The 17,344-nt window shown below is 43.4% G+C and overlaps 1 protein-coding gene across 1 annotated transcript in view; it reads right to left on the bottom strand.

Moving 5' to 3' along the window:
- FNDC1 (fibronectin type III domain containing 1) overlaps nucleotides 1-17,344 on the bottom strand; it is a 220,490-nt gene that overhangs the window by 132,909 nt on the left and 70,237 nt on the right. The window contains exon 6 of the mRNA XM_067011110.1: nucleotides 4,576-4,673. The gene's annotated coding sequence lies outside the window, so the exon portion shown is untranslated. The remainder of the gene's footprint in view (nucleotides 1-4,575; nucleotides 4,674-17,344) is intronic.

Here is a 17,344-nt window from a genome sequence, read left to right as displayed (position 1 = left end):
GTGGCTTGGGGTGAGCGTGGCAAGAGTGGAGACGTGTACAGCGCTTAGGGGGGCCTGGCACACGTGTTAAGCATTTGCCGTGAAGAGGAGTCACTTTCTGAAGTGCTTTCCAAGAAGGATTCTGAGGCCCCACCTTTGGTCCAAAGAGAGAAGAAAAGAGAAGAAATCTCAGTGGCCCTCACTAGCCTGAAAGTTAATTGTTAATAATTCATTAGCTAATCACTACTGGCATTGCCGAGGGTCTGCTGTGCCCGAGGCATTCTGCTGTGTCTGGGAGTGTTTGAGTCCAAGCTTTCAGGCTCTTTATAATGTGGTAAGAAAGGTTAAAATCTGTCAGCTGTGATGGACCAAAGGGAAGGAATGATGGCTAACTCTTGAGTTTAGTTTCTGTGTGTGTGTGTGTGTGTGCGTGTGCACGTGTGCGTGTGCGTGTGTGTGTGTGCGTGTGTGTGTTTTCAAAGAGTGAAACTCCTATGTGTTTGGAAGTATATTCAATTTATCTAATTTAGTTTAGAGTAGAATATCTATATGTCTTTAGGATGTACTTGGTATCATATTCAACTATGCATAATGAACTGTTTTAAAGAAACTTTGCTGTATTTTTACAGGATTTGACATCTAATTTTTAAAGCCTTGTAGAACCATGAGCCACCGGGTTATCTGTGTGGTTAGCATCAGTGAGTGAAAATCTCTGATAGTCTCAGCAGCCTGTTGACAAGAGCACAACCTTTGCCTCCACAGCCAAAGGGAAATGCTTTCAGTTGCATTTTACTATAAATAGTGTGAGACACAAAGAAGTTAAGTGTATTTCAAAACATGCCCGGATGGTTTTGAAATATCCTTTTACCCTTGAGGCAGTAGCAGTTCACAGTTGATAATAACCACCCCCAGGACTGGCTGCAGAGCCCTGGGTGAAATGAAAACATGGGGTGTCTTGTGCAAAGAGCAGAAAGTGAAACCTAGCGCAGGGGCCTTCTGAGCACGGGGACGCGTGTGACAGCACGGGTCACGTGTTCGTGAGGCTGGTTCAGGCTGCCCCCCTCTTATGGAGTTAGTGTATTTTAACATTAACACCAATGTATTCACGTATTTAAGGAACTTACAAGCTTAAGGCCTCTACTTGACGTATTTAGCAACATTTACCGATATTTAACCACATTTCTTTTCACCCATATTTGACAACATTTATTTTGCTCCGCAAAAGGTCTTATTTCTTTTCCAAATATCACACTTTAGAATAAAATAGACACAGCCTCAACATTATTTTTTTAGAATAAAAGTTATGTAAGTGCATTTCTCACATTTTCTGTGAATTTCAATAACTAGCTTTAATCGTTTTGTGCTGAAATGTGAATTCAGTGTCGATTTCACTATGTGCTCTCATTCACAAATTGACATAGCCTGTCCTGACGCTCATCTTACAAAGGCCACACTATGAGACAACAGGAACTTGGAAGAATTTAGATTGCCTATTCCTACTGACTAAAGTAACAGAAACCTATTTATCACCCACACCTTGGGAACATTTCTTCATCAAGACTTATCCAAAGCAGCCCATTGGGAAAGAGAAGTTTTAGGAGCAAACCTGCTGAATATCACAAACATAACGATACATGCTTACTTTTGCCAGCCACTGTGCTAAATCCTTCACTTCTAGTAACTCACTGCGTTCTCGAAAAATTCCTATCAGGTGGGAAATGACATCCTATCACTTGTGCCATAGGCTGTTCTTAGAAGCAAGGCAACAAGTCCAGCCGGCACTCAATAGGGGAAAAATTAAACTTCACCTTGTGGGGGAAGATATGCCAAAGGATTCGTGAACGTATTTTTAAAACCATCATATCGACATACATATTAGGTTTAAAGCCATGAGACTCAATAAAATCACTAAAATAGTGAGTGTCAAGAAAAAAGAGAAGGGGACTGAGGACTGAGCCCTAGGATGCTTCAACACTCAAAGGTTACTTTTCCGTTCGACAGATAGGCAGCCAGACACGGAAGCTGTGCAGTTTCCCAAGGTCACCAAGCCCACGGGTGGTGGAGCTGAGCCCAGGACCCGGGCACTTGGGTTTCGGAGCCCGCACTCTTCACTGCTCTGTTGCTCTGAAAGGAACCGCAAAGGCCCAAGCTCAGCAAGTAAGCAGACTAATGGAGATGTATATATATTGATGTCTGCCATTGGGCCTGGTGTGTCACAGCCATGAACGTGATCATTTCTTGGGTTCTTGGCCTCGATGTATCTGCCACGAGATGATGGTTCTAGTCACGTAACCCTTCATTAGTTTAATCGACACATTTTCTGCTGAGCATCTCTGTATATTAGGCACTGTTCTAGGCTTCTAGGCACTTGGGATAAAACGCAAAAACTCCTGCTCTTATGGAGCTTATATTCTGGCAAGGAGAGACAGAAAATAGACGCGAAACATAATAAATGATCTAGCGTGTTGGGAAGTGGTTTGTGCCGTGGGGGAAATATGGAATTGGGTAAAAGGAGTTGGCGATTCACAGCGAGGGAGGGGTCGGTGGCAATAGTGAATAGAACGGTCAGTACCGTCCTCACTGCAAAAGAGGGTTTTGAGCAAACCTGAAGGAAATGACAGAGTTAGCCAAGTGGGTGTCGGGAGGGAGGGCATTCCTGGCCTGGAAAACAACAAGAGCAAAGGCCTGGAGGCTGGCACACGTGTGCCTGGCGTGTGGAAGGACAGCAAGGCGGCCAGTGGGGCAGGAACAGGAAGAGCGAGGGCGGCAGGTTGGGAGATGCTGTTGGCAGGAAACAGGCGCCAGATCAGACCGGGCCTGTGGGCTCACAGGAGGGAGGACCTGGCTTTTCCTCCTTGGCCGAGCGAGATGGGAGCCATTGAAGGGACTGTAGCAGAGAAGTAATGCGATCTCACGAAAGGTTAAAAAGGATCACACTGTCCGCTTTGCTGAAAATAGCCTAGGGTCAGGGAGGAAGCAGGGGCAGAAAGAAGGGTGCCTCAGCACCTGACATCTGTCTCACCTCCGGATGAGCGATCGGGGGGAGTGAGCGATTACCCCCAATGGAAGCCGTAGGCTTTTCGTGATCTAATGACATTTGATTACTTCTACCGTAATCTATTCAGTAGAAGCCCATCAGGAAGTTCAGGTCACACTCAAAGGGAGTGAAATTAAGCTTCACCTCCTGAGGAAAGGTATACAGAAGGATTTATTTGCTGGTTGTATTTTTAAAGCCATCGCATCGACATACAGATTATAGGTAACGGCGTGAGATTGGATAAGATCATCAAAAAAAGAAAAGGGGACCAAGGACTGAGCCCCAGGATGTATCAACATTAAAAGGTTGGGGAGAAGATGAAGAACCATCCGAGGATATCAAGAGCGAGAGACTTGTGAAATCGGAAGAAACCCAAGAGAGTGTGGTGTTTTGGAACTAAGTGAAGAAAATGCAAAAGGGAGGAAATGCATCAGGAGGAGAGAGTGGTCAACTCTGTCGAATGTGGCCGTAGGTGGGGTAGCCATTATCCTTGTGGCCCAGGCCCAGCTCACTCCTGGTTTTGTCCTGATGTTATTACTAGTAGTACGCCCCTTTCACTCTTAAAAGCAGCCCATTTTGACAATGAATTATATGGACATCCTATACATAAATAATATGAACTCTGAGATATGGGAATTGGGTCCAGAAATAGATCATTGGTAACCAGCGGATATTATCTAATTAGTGATTTACTGTGAGACATATATCAGCATCCTTTTCATTCAAAATATTTTTCTATTAAAAGTTATTAAAGAGCTAAGTAAAATATTAACTAGTATTAGCATAAATGTAACGTGAAATAACATACCAAATTGGAGTGAGATTTTAAAAATCACAAATGCAATTAGTTCAGTAAATTTTAACTCTTCTCAATCATTATTTGATGTAGTCACAGTTACACTAAAGTTTCAGTACAGCTTGAATGCAAGCTCACGTTATGAATTAGGGATCTTGAAAAACTGTCACTATTACAATGCTACCGAATTGATAGGCTCTTCTTGTTGTTGAAACAAAATAATCTGACCAACTGGCAAAAAGAGCATCTTCAATGCGATCCAAATAGTTAAAGTAGAAACAGACCCCGCAGGATTTGTGTTTATTCATAATTATTCATGAAACGCTTTTCATTTAATAAAATATATAAAGGCTCTAGTTACGGCTTGTTCCCCAACTCGCATGGCTGCCCCTGCTCTTACCTTCCCTGCTGGCTACTTCTGAAGGGATGACCGCCTCCGCCCATGGCATCTCCACGTAGTCTGTGCCAAATTTAATTATCATCTGTCATTGACTTGCACTTACTGTGGCCCAGGTGCCATTTTTAATCACTTTGCACATCTTGATATGTTCGGTCGCCTACCTCAGCTCTGTGAATGTGTGTGGCCCACGACTGCACCTTCAGACGTGCTCAAGTCACAGAGCTAGAATACTACCTCACAGTGACCATTTGTCAAGTGAAAGACGACTTAGGTGAATTTTTAGCCTTGTTGAAAATAAACCCTGGCTCATTTTTGGCCCTTTTAGGCAATGGAAAGCTGACATTAAAGTTCCATTTTACTTACTTGGTCTTAGATCATTTTTTTCTTGGGATCCTTGCCTCATGGAAAAAGGGATCTCCATCCACAGGAAGAGGAGATTATCCTGACTGTTCAGGTGAACACTGGTGAGGGAAAAGATGGTAGAAAGGAAGATTATGTATAAAATCTTTCTAAGTGTTTCTGATATGAGAACACTTTCTCATTTTAACTATCAGAAACTCTGAAATGATTGTTTCCACAGAGGATTCTACGATATAGTCTCCATCTCTGTGGGGCTCTATCTGGGGAATCGGCCTGGGTTCGTGACCACTGCAAGGCATCTGGGTGCCTTTCACAAGAGAGTCCCAGGCTGAAAAGATCAGCCCCCTGATTTAGGGAGCCAGGGCGTGACACACAGGGTTGGAAACAGAACCCAAGCCCAACGCTCGCGAGCACTTCCGTGTGATGACCTCGGAAGCCCTTACATAACACCCCTAATTTTATCTTTACAATCACCCTATACATCAGGCACTATATTAGTCAGCTAATGTCACAAAAATGACACAGAACAGGTCATCTCAAAATACAGTAGCTTACAAAAACAAGCATTTACTTCTTGCTCACACAGCTGTAGGCCATCTAGCATCTGACTGATGCAGCTGGGCCCAGCCGGGCCTGGGCGCCCACCACAGGTTAAGTTCATGCTTTCCCCAGCGTCTCTTATTCTTCTGGGACTCTCAGGGTTTGTGCTTCTAATGGTGACGCAGAGGTGCAAGGGGGCACATCCGACCTCACAAGCATGCTTCAGACCTTTTCTTGCCTCGTGTACACTAACAGACAGGTCCAATGGCCAAGCCCAAAGTCAAGGGTCAGGGACAGACACTCTGCCCACCAGGAGGCCACGTCAGGAGTGCGGATGTGTAATACTACGATAGAAGCATGAGGATTGGGACCGGTAACCATATCCAGCACGGGTGCTATTATTACAGTCACCTTAGGGATGAGGACGTCAGGAGAGGGTAGAAGATTTGCCCAGCGTCCCACTAATGTTAAGTGGAGATGCTGACCTTTAAACCCAAGCAGACGGGCCCCAGAGCCCAAACTGTTATGCAGGACAGCTCAATGGGGACCAGGCGGGAGCTACTGTGGGCCAGGAAAGACTCATTAAAGGTCAGACGCAGAGTGGGAAAAGGTCAGGGGAAGGAAGAGGCTAGGATCTGCCTAAGAGAACTCCTGCCCTTGCTGATCTTGTACCTGTACAGATCGCTTCACGACAGGCTTGGAGAGGGTGTCTCCTCTTGGCCAGGCATGGACTCAGAAACTGGCAAGTTTATACGCCCAAATAAGGAAGCTACTCCCCAAATCTTTTCAAAATCTAGTAGTTAACCAAAAGTTGAATCTCTTTATAATTATGTCACTTCAAATTGTATGTAATGATTCAAACAAAAGCACAACTTTATAAATAAATAAATAGCTGGGTAGGTAAAGAGAGTTTAAAAATATAACTGTAGTATCTCCCCACTGTTGGAGAATTGGTTCATGAGAAGTTTTTCTGTTGTACTTTGAATATGTTTAAATGTATTTTTGAGTGTACCTATTTTTAATTCATGGAATTCCAAAATGTTTTGCCTTTCCAAATATTGAATTTAAGTTTTGAGAATTTTGATCAGAACCTAAAAATCTACCCAGTTCTCATGTCTAAGATAGGAATAAATTTCAGTTATTTCAAAAACTATTTTCTACTATTGTAACCAATTATTGTGTACGATGGGTAAAAAAGTAATAAATTCAATATAGCTTATTTTTTAATGTTTAATAACTACGTTAAGTACTTATAACAAAAGCAAGATGAGTATAAAGAGAAGAGTTTTTTACATTTAAAAATTAACATTTTGATTTTCTATTATAGCAAAATGGTTCCAATTTGGGCAGCATTTCTTAAAATTTCAGTGAAATACAATATTTGGTTTCTTATTTCTGACGAAATCAAATCATAATAGCCTAATGGATTATGAAACAATAATTCAAAGAAAATACCATCAAAGGAGAAATGACAATCTTGTTTTAACCCCAAAATAGATCAAATTGTAATTACTTAATATGTAGGTGATGCAACACTAGCGCTTTCATAGAAACAAAAGGGATTCTCACAACTGATGTCGTTGCACAATTGGTATATACCACCCGGTTCATTGTAAAACGTCTACCTCAATTTCTGTTCAGCTGCAGATAATTGCATGTACACATTTTTGTCTTTGTTTTCAAAATCTTTAAATATAACTGTAGTAATACTTCCAACCATATTATTAAAATAAATTTACTATTTTAAAATGGGATTTCTTGTTTCACTATTAGATATAGAATTTAAAACTAGCCCATGTTATATACTATTTTACATCTTAAGTTCAATTATTAGAAAATAACAGTCACAATACATCAATCGATCATTTAACTCAAAGATACAGAAAAGCAAAATTTTCATCCAAATGAGTAGAAAAAGTAAAAAGAAATTTAAAAGTTGGAAATAAACAGAAGTTTTTAAATGTAAAAATAAAAATAAGGAGATACCTAGTTTGCAATAGCAAACGAAAATCATTAAAATATAGGAATAAAGCAGAGCAGAGCAGAAACAGAGACACAGATGTGGAGAACGAACACCAAGGGGGGAAAGCGGCGCGGGTGGTGGTGAGATGAATTGGGAGATTGGGATTGACATGTATATACACTGATGTGTGTAAAATGGACGACTAATAAGAAAATAAATAAACTTTTTTTTTTTTTGCAGTTACTTGGGCCTCTCACTGTTGTGGCCTCTCCCGTTGCGGAGCACAGGCTCCGGACGTGCAGGCTCAGCAGCCATGGCTCACGGGCCCAGCCGCTCCGCGGCACGTGGGATCTTCCCGGACCGGGACACGAACCCGTGTCCCCTGCATCGGCAGGCGGACTCTTAACCACTGCGCCACCAGGGAAGCCCATAACTAAACATTTTTAAAAAATCAAAGGTGTTAGCTGCATTAAAACAACTACTCTAAAGTTTGTTAACTGAAATGAATCTGAGCTTAGAAGAAAGAGGGATGTGTTGATTAAAACTTTGTACAGGGATTAATTAGTTAATAGTTTCTAAAAATAGTTAAAATAATGAAATTGTATGTGTCAATAAAGAATAAACACATTATAAAGCTTTCCTATTTAAAAAAGAAAAGAAAAATACTCAAGACACTTATAGGAAAGTTTTGATTAAATTGGCAATTAACTTCTCTAATTTGCAACCCCCAAATAGAGATGTTACTCCCAAGATCTTTTCAAAATTCCACTAGCTATCCAAAAGTTTATTTTCTTTATATTTTTCTGTCATTTCAAATTGTCTGCAATTTGAAATAAACAAAGACTTGAATAGTGGAGGGTTGTACCATATTTACTGACGGAAAGATTCAATAGTGAAGCTATCATTTCTCCCACAAATTACTGTATAATTGTTTTGGGTTTTTTTGTTTGTTTGTTTGTTTGTTTTTGTGGTACGCAGGCCTCTCACCGCTGTGGCCTCTCCCGCTGCGGAGCACAGGCTCCGGACGCGCAGGCTCAGCGGCCATGGCCCACGGGCCCAGCTGCTCTGTGGCATGTGGGATCCCCCCGGACCGGGGCACGAACCCGTGTCTCCTGCATCGGCAGGTGGACTCTCAACCACTGCGCCACCAGGGAAGCCCTGTATAATTGTTTTACTCATCAAAAATCCCCAGAAAATTTTTTAGTAGAACTGGTTCTTAAATTCTTAAATGTGCAAAAACAGCCAAGACAAGTTTGTCAAGAAAAAGAAAGAAGACAGGCTCTACCATCTACCTGAAGAAGATATAAAGCCATAGAAATTAGAACAGATGGCTTTGGATGGTGGCATCGTGGAAAAGAAAACATATTAACATATCCCGTTACTGCAGGAACAGAGCGGAGGTGGAAGGGGAACTGGGGACACTTCGAGTGATGTTCAGACACACTTAGAGACGTTGGCCCTGTGGCAGAGCTAACAGGGGGCCTGCGCTGTGATACGATTCGTCAAGCTGAATGTGCAACTCTCCACTGGGCACTCAGCTTACATTTCTGCAAGTTGCCTATAGCAGTGTTTTGCATCATCACAGGCTGTAATGCCAGATGGAGATACAGATGCATAAATTTGCTACCAGTAGATTCCAATTTTATCATTTTCACAGAAATAAAATTTTGCTAAACCGCACTAGTTACAAGAAATCCAAACGATCACAGGCACCTCCTGGACGGGGTGAGCCTTAGTCATCCTGGACCCCACAAAGCAGGAGCTCGACAAAACCTCCCTAAATAAAGGGATAAGTGCTGACCTAGTAGGAGTATTTCGTTCCCACGAAATCTCTGTTCAGCCAGAATATTTCAAAATGGCGGTCCAGGGCAGCGCCATGGTCAAGGGCAGAAGCTGGGCCTGAATTCAGCCTCGTTCTGCCACGGGAAGCTCCGGTTTTTCCTCTGCAGAACGTGGGGAGTAACAGAACCCCCGCATAGTGCGGTGGGCAGGTTAGAGAGAGAATGAGGGGGAAACGTCTATCACAGTGCCAGGCACGGTGGGGAAAAGTGCCTGGACCCCATGCAGCTCTGGTTTTATTTCGTTGTTTTTCCTTAATCGCTCGCAACTCAAAACCCCACTTAAGAAGCGCTTTCCCTTTTCAATGGGAAGGGGTCAGATGTTCACTTCCCCAGGGAAGCAGGCCAATGGTAGAGACCTGCATTCGGCCGGGAGGGTGGGAGGGTGGGAGGCCACGTGGGATGGGCTCTGGGTTCTAAAGGCCTGGAAAACCCGTGGTTTCCCACAGAAACCATGACAGGCCCTTCAGGTTAACGCCCAGCCTTCCCTTCCTCCCCCGGGCCTCCCGAGCCCCCTCGAGTGAAAGGCCAGAGGCCTCGGCGCCCGCCGCGGAGAAGCCCACTCGGTGGTTTGCCTTTTCCTGTCCTCCCACTCGCTGCAGAGTGGGCCCTGCAGCTGCTACTCAGGGGCCACTTCCTCCAAAGCTCAGAGGCAGCAGGACCCACAGGCCCCAGCCCCTCGGACGGGTCCCCTGAGGCGTTGGCAGGGGCATCGGCCGGAAGCCGAAACGTTTCCCGTTTCCGCCAGCCCGGCTCCCTTCGCTTCTGAACCCAGGAATCCGGCCTGCAATGACCTTTGAGGAAAACAGGCCCCGTGGCAGCAGCATTTCCCCCAACAACGACGTCTTTTAAGAAGCTACTGATTGTCATTATCCTATTTTGAAGAGAGCGTTCTAAGAGTTGTAGCTCTGGGAAGTGTTTCCTTCTGGCACAGGCCTTAGACGTGCCTGTCTGCTGCACAGGGATTCCCGCCTGGTTTCAGCACTGGCATCCTGTCCTTTCATCTTCCTCGGCTCTCCTGGAGTCAGCCCCCCCCCCCCCCCCCCCGCACTGCTCTTTGCCTCTTGAGCACCGCCCGGCAGGGGGTGCTGTGGAGGTCAGCGGTAGGGACAGGACGGACAGGACCTTACTTGACTTCCGCTGGAGGCGTACAGGGCTTAACTTGAATCCCAAAGCAAGAAACTGCTATTGCAAATAAACAAATGAATCATTCTCAAGGATGGGTATGGAGGCGGTAGGAATGGATTAATGTTTTTTTTTATTATCAACAAGATTTTGTTGAACTTAACCCTGCGCCACGTGCTCTTCTGGTCCCTGGGTGTACACCGGGGGGCTTTCTATCTAATTAGAAAAACACGAACAACCATTTACGCATTTGGCTTCTTGGGAACAGCAATCCAAGTCCCAACTGATGTTTCAGTTGAGAGAGCATTAGGCATCGAGGCTGAGAAAAGCAGTATCCCTCGTCCCCATCTTAGAGGTTCACACCGCACACCAGTCTTTTAGAGTCCTGGAGAAGTCTCACGAGAGAAAATGTATTTAACTTTCTGCATCAGTCAGGATAGGCTAGGCTATGCTGTGGCTAACGAACCATTCAAAAATCTCAACGGCTCAGGACCCCCAAAGTTGATTTCTCCCCCCTGCTCCAAGTGCACCGTGTGTCAGCGCCTTCAGCCCAGGACGCAGGCTCAGGGGACAGGCTCCATCACGAACACTGCAGGGCATCACGTTAAGGGGAAAGGGACGCGGTGAATACACGTGTGGGCTGGCTTGTGAAGCTTGGGCTGATGGTGATCGGTGCTTTAATGCAGCCTAGGAGCAGAGGGGATATTTCACCCGGATGTGAGCAGCCCACAGGACAGAGCTGGTCTGGAGTACCAGACACAGGACTCCCTCACCCAGGAAGGGCCTGCATCAAGACCAGACCAAGGGCAGCACTTTTTTTAGGAAGGCACAAGTAGGTACTATCAGTCCAGAAAAAGACAAATCCAGATCTCTTCAAAGGAGGGAGGAGAAGGCAGGTGAAATGGGTCCAGGTCAAATCTAGAGGCAGGGAAAGTTGGCTAAGCCAGAGAGGAAGGGGCCATTCCCAAAGGTGATTTCCTGAAGACTCTCCACCGGGAACTTGGGAGTCCTTAAGCACAGGGACTAGGAGACTCTGATTTCAACGAGGAGTATGGAATCAAGTTTTATGCTTACACAACAGTAAATTCTCCCAACATGTGCTGAGAGGAGCCTATACAGACAGGATCCCAGTGGAGCCAGCGGGCTAGTTTATCACACAGGAGGATATAAATCATCATCATAGCCCAGCCCTGAGCAAGTCTGACACAACAGGGGCTGTTTGCAGAGACCCACAGAGGTGATTCCATTTAAAGGCACCTTTGGCTTCCCCTGGGGGGAATCACTAGGGTGGATTCACTGACGGCATGGCCAGCTGTCCCGGGAGGACCAAGAAGTCCTAGCTCACATACATGGGGAACCCTGTCCTTTTCAGTTCAGATGGCCTTAAGGTTATCCTTGTGAACTACAGAAAGAGGTGTGATAGCCACACTTGTCTTATCAGGAAGTTTATTCAATCCTGATTAAAAAATAAGCTAAAAAGAGAAAAAAATTTCCTTAAGGTGATAAGGGATCTCTACCAGAAATCTATAATCATGCTTTAAAATGAAACATTAGCAGCATTCCTATTAAATCAAACAAGGTAAGGTTGTGCACTATTCAATGTCATAAGTAGTAGCACAAATGAAATCCAGCTACAAAATAAAATAAGTGGTATGTGGCAAGGATGAACTGTCCCAATATCCACTTTCCTTTTCTTTCATAGTAGTAAAATTTCGAGTCAGGCACATGGCCATCCAGAATAAAAATCTCATTTCCCAGACTTTCTTGCAGCCAAACCAGTGGCCATGTGACCAAGTCTGGCCAATGGCATGAAAGAAGAAGCGTCATGTGATAGTTTCTGGGAACTTTGCTTAAGAGTCAGTCACAGTGTGCCCTTCTCCCACCTCCCCTTTCTTCCATGCTACCGTCTAGAAGTGGATGCTGCCATCTCAGACCTAATAATGAGGCCACACTCTAGGGATGGTGAGTGGTGAGCCTCAAGGCCACTGGACCCACTCTGGGCATTTTATGAGAGAGAAACAACCTTCTTGTTTAGGTCACTGTTATTTGGCATCTCTGTTACTCATCGTTGAAACCAATCCTAACTGCTATGAGGAGTAAATATTAGAATATTTATTACTTATCCTAGACCGTTAATCTTAAACAAGGATCAGCAAACTACCGCTTGAAGGTCAAATCCACTCAGCTGCCTGTTTTTATAAATAAAGTTTTATTGAAACACAGCCCCACTCATTTACTTACCCCTAGTCTGTGGCTGCTTCCGCTCTACAGTGGCAGAGTGGAGTGGTGGCACAAAGTCAAAAACATTTTCTACCTGGTCCTTTACAGAAAAAGTTTGTCAAATCCTAATCTAGAAAATCCAGAAAAGCAACTGAACAAAAAGCTCTTTGAACAAACAGAAATGACCCTAGTTCTGTTGAGTGGGGATAAAATTGAGTTGTTACGTCTGTTCTGTCTGTACCACCTGGAAGGGTAAGTGAACTAAATAAATAAAAAGAGTTCAAGTCTCAAAAATCAGCTGGGACTTTGAATCCTATTCAACGTCAGCTTTGTATAAGGTGCTCTGTAGTTATTAAAATTGAAACGGCGGTGTTTATTCAGGGCAATGCTATAGTCTGTACAAAAGGCAAAGGAGTGATTTGGAGTCAGAAGACCTGGGTTTCCGTCTCAGCTCTCCTATGTATTAGCTTTTGGATTTTAGCAAAGTCCTTGCAGCCTTGGTTTCCTCATGAGAATGCCTCCTCGACGAGACGAGTCGGGGCTGGAATTAAAAGAGATAGTATGTGTGAAGCCCACCTTGCAAACTGACCTTGAACAAATGTTGATTCTTTCATAGGGTGTGCCTGTGAGATCATTAAAAGTTTACAGTATCGTGTTCAAAAATTGGTTTATAGGAAAACCAGCAATGATTTCAAGCATGATCACAGACTCAATAGATTGCACAGTTTGAACAGTTAAGATTATAGCCAGAAAACAACCAGATTCCAGGCAGACTTCAAGTTCAAGGATGAAATAAGAAGATAGAAAAGATGTGAGGTGAAGGGACAAGAGAAAGGATGCGAGGGAGAAGTAGTAAAAAGAAGGCACAAGCAAGCAAAAGGCCAGGGAGGAAGCCAGCCTTCCCAAGAGGAAGGTGGGGACCCTAGAGGGAGTGAGGGATGTGGAGGCTGGGGTACCTGATGGCTTCAGGTACGAAGGGAATAGCGGTCCCTCAACGTAATCAGATTTTCCTATCTCAGGTTCTCTGCGTATGCTGTTCCCTTTCTCTGGAGCATTCTTCTTGTCTCAGCTGCCCCCTTCCCTCGCTCCTCCCAATACCACTATTCCTCCTCGAAGTCTTCGGTTCTCGGCTTAATTGTCGCTTTTGCAGAGGTGTCTTCTCTACCACCTTATCTAACATCACTTGGATAAACGAATGAGCGAAGGGCAGGAAGAAGTTACACAAACAAATGGAGAACCCGGTATCTAGAACGTTGAATTTGAGGTATTTTAGCACCTACTACTATGATCAGCGTCGCTTTTACTTTTCAACATAGTGGCAAATATCTCCATGAATAATGAAGAATTCAAATACCCATAGATTTAAATGTATATATAAAGCCTGATACAATGTTTTTTATCTCCAATAAGCTCCAATGAAGGTAGAGATTTTGTTTATTCCCTAACATGTCAACGCTTAGTATAGTTCCTGACGCATAGCAAGCACTCAAGAATTGATTGAACAGAGGAAAGTAGACCAGTCTTAGCAAAACTTCGTAGAGCTTTGGTCCCACCCAGTTGCTTCTGTTACTGCTGTCCTAGCTTTGCTTGACAAATCACAGGAGAGCTGATGCCAAAGTTGTGTGCCTGGTGATGGGGTTCGAACAAGGAGCTGGACACTCTGTTCCCTATCATGTTACTTAACTACCATGTGTGTGACCAGGGGCCAAGCACAGCCCTGCATCAGTAATGTGAATATAGCTTTACCTTCTTCAGATGACTTTGATCCCTTCAGAGGATCGTAGGTTACTCACAGATTAATTAAAATTATTGTTAGTACCAAATTTTTGCTTTATCAGATGAAACTCAGAGATCATTTTATTTACATTTTCCTTGTTGAATTGCTTTGATTCCCATCTTTTTTCTCTTGTGAATAGAAGGAAGAAAGGCAAAAGAAAAGCACATAGTGGAATGTTAGAGCTACTCCAGACCCAGCAACAAAAACCAAATTTGCCTTTCACAGAAGTGTGGGGCATTTCTGGAGAAGGTAATAAATGATAATCCACCAAAATAAGTCTCAACAAAATTTGCCCTTACCATGTTTGTTTTTGTTTTTAATTGTTCTTTCTCTCTCTTTCCCTTCCACAACCCTCGAGGAATTTCTCCACTGGATTCTTATCTCTTAAGCAAGTCTTTGCAAATCTGAAATCTCTGGGAGTGTTACAGTTTAAGTGTACATATCCCATTTCTTCCTTTCTACTAGAACCCTGATTTTGTTCAGGAATCCACTCCTCCCACTAAGCCCGTGTTTCTAAGAGGATGATGAACCCCCCTCAGTTTGACTGGGGTGGACTTGATTAATCTAAAGGTATTCTTTCCTTTTTTCAACTGATTGGCCCTGGAATAGACATATAGGCATGTGACTCCATTCTGGTTAATGAGATGTCAGATGAGGCATCTGGTTAAAGATGCCTCTAGCTGCTTTACCAGAAGCTTCTGGAAAATACCAAACTGCTCCTTAAGAATGATACCAGTAAACAATATCATCTCATGGAAAACAACCCTTTCTAAAACTGAATTAAGAATCCAAATCACATTAGGAAACAAATTACCAAAAGGAGGAGTTAGCAAATATAAATAGGAATATTTTCACATCTAAAACTGGAGAGGGCTTCCCTGGTGGCGCAGTGGTTGAGAATCCACCTGCCGATGCAGGGGACACGGGTTCGTGCCCCGGTACGGGAGCATCCCACATGCCGCGGAGCGGCTGGGCCCGTGAGCCATGGCCGCTGAGCTTGCGTGTCCGGAGCCTGTGTTCCGCAACGGGAGAGGCCACAGCTGTGAGAGGCCCACGTACAACAACAACAACAAAAAAAAATAAAAATAAAATAAAAAAATAAAACTGGAGAAAATAATACAATCTGAAGAGAGTCTAAATATATTTCAAACATAAGGAAAGAGTGTGGAGGGAAAATATAGATTAACCTCTCCCCCAAAACTCAAACAGAAATTATACAAATTAAATAAAAAGCATGGAAGTGTCAAAAGGTGTCAAAAAATCTCAAAAGGTGGGCTTAATAGAAAGTTACATACAGTTGAAGAAAAGATTCATGAATTAGAATATAGAACTAAGGAACTCACTTAAAATGTAGTTCAGAAAGATAAAGTGTGAAGGATAAAAGACACAAGGGTAGAATGAGAAAGACTAGTACGTGTCTAATCAGAGTTCTAAAACAGAAGATAAAAGAGAGAGATGTAGAGACAATATTCAAGAGATAATGTCTGCCATTTTTCCAGAAGAGAGGAAATACATGTCTTCAAATTGTATAAGTAGATTGAATCTAGGGTAGTATTATTAAGCACTAGACACAAGGTAGTAAAACTGCAGAATATCGTAGGTAACGGTAAAGAGACAAAAACTTATCTTAGAGAACAAAACAGACGCGCTACAAAGGAATAATAATCAAACTGACAGTGGATTTCTAAGAAGCAATAAGAGATGCCAGGGACCATGAATAATACCTTTTAAATACTCAGGGGAAAACGATTGTCATCACAGAAATCTAAATTCTAGCTAAATTACCATTCAAAGTTAAAAGCTAAGTAAAGATAATTTCAGACATAAAATGACTAGAAGTTGAGTGCCCACAGGGTCTTGCTGACGAAAATTACTGACAGGCGTACTTCAGCAAGAAGGATATTGACTCCAAAAGGAAAGATGACGATCCCAAAACACAATAGTGGCCAAAGAAATCAGTAAAATGCGCTGCTGAGTCTAAATAGTTGTTGACTGGTACAGATAATACTAATAGCTAATTGAGTGTATAGAACTAAAATCAGGATGGACCCCATGTAACAGATGACAATATCATAAAAGATGGAAGAGAAGCTCAGAAGTTAAATCATTCTTGACTTGTTCAAGAAGAGAATAGAAACAGAAATCACCTCTAGAGTTTGTTAGAAAAACATATGGTCCAGTTATGCATGTTAACTTTAAATTTTAAAAATTAGTGGATGACTTCTAAAATAATAATAATAAAAAAACCAGAATGTATGCTTTCCAAACAATTAGATGGGAAAATAAGGAGGTAAAAGAACATTTGATCAATTCAACATGAGCCAGGAAGGGAGGAACAAAAGAAACAAAGCTTCCCAAGAGGGATGGGATAGGGAGGCTGGGAGGGAGGCTCAGGAAGGAGGGGATAGAGGGATATATGAGTACATATAGCTGATTCGCGTTGCTGTACAGCAGAAACTAACACAACACTGTAAAGCATTTATACTCCAATAAAGGTGTGAAAAAATAAAAGATGCAGACAAGAGACAGGTAATTATTCCTCAACCTCAATCACTGTCCTGCCCAAATATCATGCTACCTAAAGACTAAATTGTAAGTTGGTTTCCAATCATACTGTTCAAAGTCTTAAAGAGGAGGAAAGAGAAGAAGAAATATGTTACCATATGCACACGCAAAGAACATGTAAGAAAATATGCACAGCTCCTACAGCCCTCCTCTCTCTAACTGGTTGAGACGTATAGCTTCCTTCCTCCACGACTCATTCGGTGCTTTCCTTGCCCTCAGGGAAGGCTTCAACTTGCTGAAACGCTCTGTGTGGTGCAGTGACTCAGCGCTTCCTTCCAAAGGGGTCTGAATCCTCAGTGGCCCTTCCTTTTTTTTTTAGTTGCTATAGTTTTCCATCGGACGTGGAAGTACTAAAGGACCTCTCAGAATACTCTGGGTTCCAGACACAGCTCTCCCCACCCCCGCTCCAGCCTAGCAGGGGTAACGGTAGGGAAAACTCTATGTTTCTCCTTAACTCTGACACGCCCGCCGCACAATACTTCTGACATCTGATGTGTGCACTTTTCCCACACACCAAACAATGCTCTGCAACACCAGCTGGGCACCCACAGTTCACTGCAATTCTGACACTAACCAGAATTCGTGCAGACGCCACAGATTAAGAGCTCAGTCCCACAAGACTGCCCCCCCCCCGGCTTCAGATGCAAATCCCAGATTGTCACCTGTGCTTTAAATCAGGGTTCCAACGACCCCCCTCCTCAGGTTCAGTCATTTGCTGTAACTCATAGAACTCAGGGAAGCATT

The sequence above is a fragment of the Kogia breviceps genome, chromosome 13 (assembly GCF_026419965.1).
Source record: "Kogia breviceps isolate mKogBre1 chromosome 13, mKogBre1 haplotype 1, whole genome shotgun sequence".
Lineage (NCBI taxonomy): Eukaryota > Metazoa > Chordata > Mammalia > Artiodactyla > Physeteridae > Kogia > Kogia breviceps.
Note: the sequence above shows the minus strand (reverse complement) of the source record. Positions and strands in the feature narration are given on the sequence as shown.